Genomic DNA, 11,617 nt, shown 5'->3' on the forward strand with positions numbered 1-11,617 from the left:
TTTCATATTATGATAATTTAAATATTTACGTATGTCTTCATTTCTTGACATTTCACAACATGATTTTCATATGCCTATTATATGGAATAATAAATTTGTTAACAAAATAAACATATTGATGCAAGATGTCAAGTTCCAGCACTTTGATATTGTGCTATCGGCTCAGTAGTGTCATTCAGAATATTTAATTGACCAAAATCTGATGGACCATCTTCTATTACAAATTCGGGCCCTTCTTCCTTCTTTCCTGTTTAAGAAATCTTTCCTCTAAAATAACTAGTGATAAATATATGAGAGTATTTATTAAAAGTTTCAATACATGTGAAGATCTAAGTTCAACAATTCTTAACTGTTTTACCGTGTTTTTCACGTCAGTATTTCATGAATTTTATAGTAGCTTAGTAACCTCTGTTGGCTGGCTTCAAAAGATTATATTCATGGTGATTTTGAAATATGACTACCAATACCATGACAATGCTCCCATCGTGTCTCCTCCCCTTGACCTTCGGCAGGCCTCGCAGTAGTCTCAACAAAAAGAATGCAGTGTAGTGATACAGCTTAACTTCCCAGGCTCTCATAAAAAAGGCAATACATTCTTTACCTCTCACTTTCTCATTCACGCTTTTTCCCTCCATCCCCCCTCCTCTCTCTCTCAGTCCACTCACTTTAGAACCCTGTGCCAAACCCCAAGAACCCATGATGAAGGCTAAGTGGTGGAGACATTACAAAGTTGTGCCTTAGAAACTCTGTTGCTCCAGCTCCACAGCAATTTGACTATTCCCAAAGTATCACTAGAGGTGTGAATGAACATCCTCCAGTGATTACACCTCATCTACCCTATGCCTGTAACCATCTGAGAAACCCAAGAACCAACCCGAAGAACCACCTACTGGCTGAGGCCAGCTGACACCCAGAATTATGAGAGATAATAATTAAAAGATTATTGATGTTGTAGGCCTCTATACGTGAAGGCAGTTTGTTATGCAGTGAAAGAACTCTGAAATGACATTTCTACACTTTCTAAAAATTATACATTAGTAACAAAATTACAATTAAGAAATAGACTAAAAACTGGGAACTTACAAATGTTACATTTTGAAAATAACTGGAACTTAGGAATGCACACAGCATACACCTGAAACGTTCCCCAAAGCACCGGGCCCTGGACAGTATGTGACCTCTTCTTAATACAGTCATTATTCTCAGGAGTAGGAAACAAAATGGGCTTTCCTAACACAAAGATGGAGACCTAGACAAAATGCCAAGATGGAGAGATTCATCCCAAAAGAAAAAACAAGACGACATCACAGCCAGGGATCTAACAAACAGAGATATAAGTAATATGCCTGGGCAAGATTTTAAACCAACAATCACAAAGAGATGAGCTGGCCTTGGGAAAAACTTAGAAGATACCAGAAAGTCCCTTACCACAGAGATAAAAGACCTAAAAACTAGTCAAGCTGAAGTGAAAAATGCTATAAACGAGATGCAAAACCCACTGCATGGGCTTGACCACAAGGATGGAAGAAGCAGAAAAAATGAATAAGTGATACAGAAGATAAAATAATGGAAAATAATGAAGCTGAAAAGAAGAGGGGAAGAAAAATATTGGGTCAGGAAGGTAGACTTAGGGAACTCAGTGACTCCATAAAGTGTAATAATGTGCATAATGTAGGAGTCCCAGAAAAAAGAGATAGAAAAAGAGGCAGAGGTTTATCTGAGCAAATTATAGCTGAAAACTCCCCTAATATGGGAAAAGATGCAGACACCCAAATCCAGGAGACACAGAGAACTCCCATCTAAATCAGCAAAAGCAGGGAAACACTAAGGCATATTGTAATACAATTTGCAAAACACAAAAATAAAGAAAGAATCTTGAAAGCACCAAGGGAAAAGAAATCCCTAACCTCTAACAGAAGAGGAAACTGGTTAGCAACCGATTTCTCTACAGAAATTTAGCAGGTCAGAGGAGAGTGGCATGGTATATTCAACGTGCTGAATGAGAAAAATATGTAGCCAAGAATACTCTATCCAGCAAAGCCTCCATTCAGAATAGAAGAAGAAATGAAAAGTTTCCAGGACAAAAAAACAAAACAAACAAACAAAAAACCTAGAGGAGTTCATGACCACTAAACCAGTCCCACAATAAATATTAAATGGGACTCTTTTCAGTGGGAAAAAAATTCTAAAACTGTCAAAGACTAGCAACAAACAGATAGAATCTCAGGAATCAGTGAAAAAAAAAACAAGCAAAAAAAATAGCACTAAGTACATATCTATGAATAATTACTCTGAATGTAAATGAACTAAATTGTAAAAAAAAAAAAAAAAAGACCCAACTGTAGACTGACTACAAGAGACTCATTTTAGGCTTAACATCACCTGAAGATTGAAAGTGAGGGGTTGGAGGAACATTTAACATGCAAATGAATATTTCAAAAAATAAAAGCCAGAGTAGCAATACTTCCATCAGACAAACGAGATCTTAAAGACTGTAAAAAGAGATAAAGAAGGGCAGTATATCATAATAAAGGAGACTACCCAACATGAAGATCTAACAATTGTATATATTTATGCCCCCAACTTGGGAGCACCCAAATATATAAAACAATTAATAACAACCATAAAGGAACTCAGTGATAACAAAGCAATAACAATAGGGGACTTTAACATCACATTCCGAGCAATGGACAGATCACCTAACACAGAACATCAACAAGGAAATAATGGCCTCGAATGACACACTGGCCGAGATGGACTTCACAAATATCCTCAGATCGTTTCACCCTAAAGCAGCAGAGTACACATTTTTTGCAAGTGCACATGGGACCTTCTCCAGAATAGATCACATACTGGGTGGGAGAGGAATGGGTAAATAAGTGATGGGTATGAAGAGAGCACTTGCTGTGACGGTCTCTGGGTGTTGTGTTTAAGAACTGAATCACTAAATCGTACACCTAAAAATAATATCACAATGTATGTTAACTAGGATTTAAATAAAACTAGAAAAGAAAAGAAAAAGAATTATTGAATCCCTATATAGCACACCTGAAGCTCATATACATTAATTATACCGGAATTTAACATTTTTAAATGAATTTTACCATAAAAAGTAAAGTCTCTAGGAATTCTTGTAAGAACCTACAGCAAATAAAGAAATATTTATACTATTTGCTAATACATGGTAATAAAACAGTGAGAATGGGATTCAAAGAGCTGAAAACCAAGAAACAGACACTTAAAAAAAAAAAAAGAGAGAAAGGGGTGGGGGAGGGGGGAGGGGCAGAGAAAGGAAAAGAGAGAGAGAACCTTGAGCAGGCTCCATGCTAGCTTCAAGCCCGACACAGGGCTTGATCTCAAGAGTCTGAGATCATGACCTGAGCTGAAATCAGAAGGTGGATGCTTAAATATCTGAGCTACGCAGGTATCCCCCACCCGCCCACCCCCCGCCAAGAAACACACTCATAACCATAGAGAACCAACTGATGGTTACCAGAGGGGAAGTGGCTGAGGAATAGGTTAAATGGGAGCTGTTAAATGGCCTCCTGATGTGATGAGCACCAGATGTTCTATGGAACTGTGGAATCACTAAATTCTATACCTGAAACTAATATTACACTGTATGTTACCTAACTGGAATTTCAATAAAAACTTAGATAGGAAAAAAGATCAACAAGAACCTATAACATTTGAAATATGAGCCACTTTTTTGTCACCCACTCAACTCATTGCAACAGAAACTCCAATGCTAGTAGGTGCAGAAAATATGAACTATTGAGTAGACTCAAGATGAAAAAGAAAATCTGCATAGGTAAGTAGAAGACCTGTTTCATCTGATCGTAGGAATTCAGCTAGATAGCTATCAAATCATTCTGAACACCTGATAACTCATCTGGTGATCTAAGAAAATAGCTGCAACTCTACAAAAGTGACAACTTTCTGCAACGCCGAAGGTGCAGAGAGGTGAATCTGAGGTGATACATGAGAAGATAAACCCCAGGGGTAGGCAGCTTCTGGCAGCCAGCTGCTGAAAAGTGGTAGGGTAGCAGAGCACAAAATCAGAACTTTTTGAAGTCTGCTCTGGGGAGGGATCTCCTGGCCTGAGAGCTGCTCAGGTGGTGAAGCAGGGGCGGAATCCTAGGTGGGGTCATAGGCTCCTTGGGGGTCACAGGAAGACTGGGGGTGCCCTAGTGTGAAGGAGTTCCGGGGCATAGGTGTGGGGGAAACTGGGCACAATCAGCAAGTCCAGGAGTGGGCCGGCAGCTCAGGTTGGCCATAAACCACGAACCCTGCACAGAATGCATGCCCAATCTCCAAGCAGGGGCCCAACAAGCAGCAGAAGCAGTGAGATGCCCTTCCCTCCCCCAGGAGGAGTAGCATGTATGGGAGCGCCATGGGAGTCTGCGTGGTTTGGAGACTCAAAACAGGGGTCATGTGCCTGAGATAGAAACAGTCACAGTCTGGGTGAACACGGAGTGTGGACGGGGACCAGGGAGACAGGAGTGAGTGTATGCTTTTCCCTGAGGGCGCACTGAACAGTGGGCTCATGAGCTCTTGGCTCCAGGGCTGGAGACTGGGAGGCCACCATTTGCACGTCCATCCCCTGAAGCTGTGCAGAGAGCCTTCAGGGAACAAAAGCCACCTAGAGCAATCCTGAGCACATGACTTAGCCTGGCCCCCTGGCAAGGGTTCTGGGCCAAAGACACCTGAGAATCAGTGCAACGAGCCCCTCCCCCCAGAAGTTCAGCAGGAACATCCAGCCGAGATCAAGTCTACCAAACACTGAGACCTGCAAAACGCAGGCACTAGGGGAATACAGCATATAGAATGCACGGTTGTATTTTTATCTCCCCCCTACTATTATTTAGTCTTTCAATTTTATTTTTCCTCTATTTTTCTCAACCAATTTGTTATTTTATCAACTTTTTAAAAATCTTTTTTTAATTTTCATTTTTACGGTTAGTTCCATTCTACCCTTTCATTGTATTTAATTTTATCCTGTATATATATATATATATATATATATATATATATATATATATATACACACACACATATATACGTATACATATATATCCTTTGTGTGTTTGTGTGTGTGTATATATATATATATATATATATATATATATATACAGGATTTTTTTTCCTTTCTTTAAAATTTTGGGATGCACTTTCTTCTAATAGACAGAAATACACCCAGACTCTAGTGTATGGCTGTATTCTCTTCACCTGTCTGATCATATTCACTCTTTTTGTTTTGTTTCGTTATTCTTTTATTTTATTTTTCCTGTTTTGTTAAAGTCTTCCTTAAGTTTCATTTTTACACTTACATGTTCAAGGGATTAACTTTATTTTTCATTCCCTTGCAATTTTGAGATACAAAACCCAACCAAAATATAGTCAGGATACCCTGCATTGCTCCTTTCTGTTCACCTTTCTGTTTATTCCTTCCCTTTCTTTGTCTTTTAATTTTTATAGTTACATTCTATCCTTTCATTGTATTTAATTCTTTTCGTGATATGTTTTCCTTTCCTTAGAAGTCTGGGATCTAGTTTTCTAACAAATGGACCAATATACACAGAGGATCTAGTGCTTTTTTCTATTCTGTTCACCTCTGTGATTATTTTCTCTCTCTCTCTCTCTCTCTCTCTCTCTCTCTCGGTTCAGGGTCTCTTCTGATTTGTTTTGTGTCTATTTCTCTGAGGTTGTTCTTGCCATTTTAGTATTTTAACCCTCATGTATATATTCTTCTCTGGGTAGAACAACAACATGGAAAAACTCACCTCAAAAAAGAGAACAAGAGGGGCACCTGGGTGGCTCAGTTGGTTTAGCATCTGCTTTTGGCCCAGGTCATGATCCCAGAGTCCAAGGATCGAGACCTGTGTCAGGCTCCCTGCTCAGTAGAGAGCCTGCTTCAACTTCTCCCCACTGCTCATGCTCTCTGTCACTATCTCTGTCTCTCTCTCTGTCTCTCTCTCTCTCTCAAGTAAATACATAAAATCTCTTTAAAAAAAAAAAGGAAGAGGAAGAAAAAAGAGAATAAGAAGCAGCACTGACTGTCAGGCCCTAATCAATATGAACATAAGTAAGATATTGGACCTAAAGTTCAGAATGATGTTTATAAAGATACTAGTGGGGCTTGCAAAAGCATGCAAGACACTACAGAACCCCTTTCTGGAGAAATAAAAGAACTGAGATCCAATCAAGTCGAAATTAAAAAGGCTATTAATGAGATGCAATAAAAAATGGAGTCTTCAACTGCTAGGATAAATGAGGCAGAAGAGAGAAATACTGATCTAGGAGATAAAATGATGGAGAATAGAGTCCCTGAGGAAAAGAGAGATAAACAAGTACTGGATCAGCAGGGGAGAGTTCGAGAGATAAGTGATGCCACAAAGCAAAACAGTATTAGAAACACTGGAATCCCAGAAGAGCCGGAAAGAGAGAGGGGCAAAAGGTATATTGGAGAAAATTATAGCAGAGAACCTCCCTAATGTGGAGAAAGAATGAGGTATCTAAGTTCAAGAGTCATAGAGAATCCCCTCAAAATCAATAAAAATAGGTCAACAGCCTGACCTATAATAGAGAAACTTACAAATCTCAGAGACCAAGAGAAAACCCTGAAAGCAGCTCAGGACAAGAGGTCTGTAACCTGCAAGGGTAGAAACATTAGACTGGCAACAGACCTATGCACAGAGACCTGTGAGGCCAGAAAGAACTGGCATGATATATTCAAGGTGTGAGATGAGAAAAATATGCAGCAGCTAAGATCTCGATCAAAATAAAAGGAGAGAGAAAAAGTTTCCAGAAACTAAAAGCTTTTGTGATCACCAAACTTGCCCTACAAGAAGTATTTTAAAAGATCCTTTAAGCAAAGAACAAGCCCCAAAGTCACGTAGGCCAAAAGGGAACAGAAACCATATACAGAAACAGTAACGTTACAAGTAACACTATGGCACTAATTTCATATCTTTCAACAGTTGCCCTGAATGTGAAGGGACTAAATGCCCCAATCAAAAGAAACAGGTATCAGACTGGACAAAAGAGCAAGCCTCATTGATATGCTGTCAACAAGAGCCTCATTTTAGACCTAAAAATACCTCCGGATTGAAAATGAGGGGGTGGAGAACTATTTATCATGCTAATGGACATCAAAAGAAAAACGAGGTAGCAATCTTTATAGCTGACAAATTAGATTTTAAACCAAAGATGTTAATAGGAGATGAGAAAGGACAGTAATATCCTAATTTTTTATACCACATCATGATTAAAAAGTCTATGCAATAAATTCTAACAACTGTAATATTGATATCCCTAACACGGCAGCAGCCAGTTGCACAAGCCAATTAATAGCAAAGTTAAGGAAACACAACACCTATAATCACAATAATAGTAGAGGACTTTAACACCCCCCTCACTGCAACAGACAGATGGATCATCTAAGCAGAAGACCAACAAGGAAACAAGGGCTTTAAATGACACGTTGGACCAGATGGACTTAACAGATCTATTTAGAACATTTCATCCTAAAGGAACAGAATACATTCTTCTCAAGTGCACATGAAACATTCTCCAAAATAGATCACATAAAGGGTCACAAATGAGGTCTCAACCAGTACCAAAAGATTGGGATCATTCCCTGGATATTTTCACAAAACAATGCTTTGAAACTGGACCTCAGTCACAAGAGGAAACTTGAACTCAAATACGTGAAGGCTAAAGAGCATCCTACTAAAATAACGATTGGGCCAATCAGGAAATTAGAGATTAAAAAAAACTCCGTGGAAATAAACGCAAAAGAAAACACAACTGTTCAAAGCCTGTGAGATGTGGCAAAGGGCGGCTCTTAGAGGGAAGTATAGAGCAATACAAGCCTTTCTCAAGAAACTAGAAGTTTCAAATACACAACCGAATCTTACCCTGAAAAGGGAAATAACACAAATCAAACCTAAACCCAGCAGAAGAAGAATAACAAAGATTAGAGCAGAAATCAATGTACTAGAAACCTAAGAACAGTAGAACAGATCAACAAAACCAAGCTGGTACTTCGAATGAACTAATCAGATCAATAAACCCCTGGCCAGACTTATCCAAAAGAAAAGAGAATGGACCCATATGAAAAAAAAAAAAATCAAGAATGAAAGCGGAGGGATCACAACCAACACCAAAGAAACACACACAATTATAACAGCATATTATGAGGAACTATATGCCAACAAATTGGGCAATCTGAAAGAAATGGATGCATCCCTCGAGAAGTATAAACGACCAAAACTGAAAAAGGAAGAAATAGAAAAACTGAAGAGCCATAACCACAAAGGAAATAAAAAACCCCCCAACAATCAAGAGTCCAGGGCCAGATGGCTTCCCAGAGGAATTCTACCAAACATTTAAAGAAAAATTAATATCTATTCTTCTGAAGCTATTTCCAAAAATAGAAATGGAAGGAAAACTTCTAAACTCTTTCTATGAGGGATCCCAAAACCAGACAAAGACCACACTAAAAAGGAGAATTCTAGAACAATATCCTGATGGAACATGGATGCCAAAATTCTCACCAAGATACTAGGATCCAATAGTACATTAAAAGGATTATTCCCCACGACCAAGTGCGATTTATTCCTCGCCTACAGGGATGGCTCAACATCTGCAAATCAATCAAAGTGATACACCACATTAATAAAAGAAAGAACAAGAATCATATGATCCTCTCAATAGATGCAGAAAAAGCATTTGACAAAGTACAGTCTTACTTCTGATTACACTGTTCACAGTGTAGGGATAGAGGGAACAGACCTCAGTATTATAAAAGCCATGCATAAAACCCAAAGGCAACCATCATTCTCCATGGGGAAGAACCGAGAGCTTTTTCCCTAAGGTCAGGAACACGGCAGGGATGCCCGCTATCACCACTGCTGTTCAACATACTACTAGAAGTCCTAGCCTCAGCAATCAGACAACAAAAAGAAATATAAGGCATCTAAATCAGCAAGGAAAATGTCAAAGTTTCAGTCTTTGCAGACAACATGATACTCTATGTGGAAAGCCCAAAAGACCCCACCCCAACATTGCTAGAACTCATACAGGAATTGGGCAAAGTGGCAGGATATAATACCAATGCACAGAAATCAGTTGCATTTTTAGACACTAACAATGAGACAGCAAAAAAGAGGAAAAGAGGATTTAAGGAGTCAATCCCATTTGTAATTGCGCTCGAAATCATGAGATGCCTCGGAATAAACCTAGCCAAAGAGGCAAAAGACCTGTACTCAGAGGACTAGAGAACTCCCATGAAAGAAACTGAGGAAGACAGAGAAATGGAAAAAGGTTCCACGCTCATAGGCTGGAAGAACAAATATTGTTAAAATGTCTATGCTACCTAGAGTAATCTATACATTCCATGCAGTCCCTATCAAAATACCATCCACTTTTTTCACAGAGCTGGGACCAATAATCCTAAAATTTGGACGGAACCAGCAAAGACCCCAAATAGCCAAACGACTCTTGAAAAGGAAAACCAAAGCTGGGGCCATCACAATTTCAGACTTTAAGCTCTGTTACAGAGCTGTAATCATCAAGACAATATGGTGATCAGACACAGAGATCAAAAGAACAGAATAGAGAACCCAGAAATGGACCCTCGACTCTATGGTTAACTAATCTTTGACAGAGCAGGAAAGGATATCCAATGGTAACAGTCTCTTCAACAAGTGGTTTTGAGAATATTGGACAGCCACATGCAAAAGAATGAAACTGGGCCATTTTCTTACACCACACACACAAATAGAAAGACCTAAATGCGAGACAGGAAACCATCAAAATCCTGGAGGAAAAATGCATGCAGAAATCTCTTTGACCGTGGCTGCAGCTCTGGCCTGACCGCTCTCCAAGGGCAAGGGAAACAAAGGCAAAAATGAACTATTGGGACTTCATCAAGATAGAAACAAACAAACAAAACTTTTGCACAGCAAAGGACTCCGTGGACAAAACCCAAAAGACAGCCTACAGGATGGGACAAGATATTTGCAAATGTCTTATCAGATAAAGGGCTAGTATCCAAAATCTATAAAGAATGTATCAAACTCAAGGCCCAAAGAATAAAGAATCCAATCAAGAAATGGGCAGAAGACAGGAACAGACATTTCTCCAAAGAAGACATACAAATGGCCAACGGACACATGACAAATGCTCCACATCACCAGCCATCAGGGAGATTCACGTCAAAATCACAATGAGATACCACTTCACACGGGTCAGAAGGCCTAATTAAAAGTCAAGAAACAACACATGTTGGCGAGGATGCAGAAGAAGGAGAACCCTCCTCTTGTGGTGGGAATGCAAGCCAGTGCAGCCACTCTCGAAAACGGTTGGAGGTTCCTCAAAAAGGTGAAAATAGAGCCACTCTATGACCCAGCAATTGCAATACTGGGTATTTACCCAAAAGTTACAAATGTAGTGAATAAAGGGACACTTGTACTCGGATATTTATAGCAGTGATGGCCACAATAGCCAAACTATAGAAAGAGCTGAGACGTTCACCAAGATGGATGGACAAAGATGTGGTGTATATATACAATGGACTATACCACTCAGCCATCAGAAAAATGCAATCTTGCCATTTGCAATGATGTGGATAGAACTAGAGGATATTATACTAAGTGAAATATGTCCATCAGAGAAAGGTAATTATCTTATGACCTCACTCATATGTGTTATTTAAGAAACAAAACAGAGGAACATAGGAGAAGAGCGGAAAAAAAATTATTAAACAAGACAAAATCAGAGAGGGAGAAAAGCCATGAGACTTTTCATCATAGGAAACAAACTGCAGGTCACTGGAGGGGAAGTGTGTGGGGGAATGGGGTGCCTGGGTGATGGACATTGAGGAGGGCATGTGGTATAATGAGCACTGGGTATTGTGTGAGACTGATGAATCACAGACTTCTTCCTCTGAAACCAATAATACATTAGATGTTAATTAATTGGACTTAGATAAAATTAACATCAAAAACAAAAGTTCTTGGGCAGCCCGGGTGTTGAGCGGTTTAGTGCCGCCTAGCCCAGGGCGTGATCCTGGAGACCTGGGATCAAGTCCCACATCTGGTTCCCTTCATGGAGCCTGTTTCTCCCTCTGCCTGTGTCTCTGCCTCTCTCTGTCCCCTCTCTGTGTCTCTCATGAATAAATAAAATCTTAAAAAAAAAAACAAAAGTCCTCAACAAAATGCAAGGAAGCCAAGCCAAATGCAAGGTGTATGCAAAAGAAATCATACACCAAGGAAAACTGGGATTTATCCCAGGAATGCAAAAGGTGCTTTAACAGTTCAAAACCAATTATTACTACACCCTATACCAAGAGTTTGAAAAACAAAGACTGCATGATTATCTCAATAAATGCAGAAAATCATTACAAAGTCCAATACCCTTGTGATAAAAATACTCAGTAAACTACTAATAGAAATGAACCTCCTCAAATGGATAAAAGGCATCTGCAAAAACCCCACTGCTGACAGCATACTTTATGGTTAAGACTAAATGCTTTCTTTGTAAGACAACAAAGGAGAATAGGACATCGATTAGGACATGCACCCTCAACGCGTCTCTTCAACAGTTGTACTGG

The sequence above is a fragment of the Canis lupus genome, chromosome 14 (assembly GCF_048164855.1).
Source record: "Canis lupus baileyi chromosome 14, mCanLup2.hap1, whole genome shotgun sequence".
Lineage (NCBI taxonomy): Eukaryota > Metazoa > Chordata > Mammalia > Carnivora > Canidae > Canis > Canis lupus.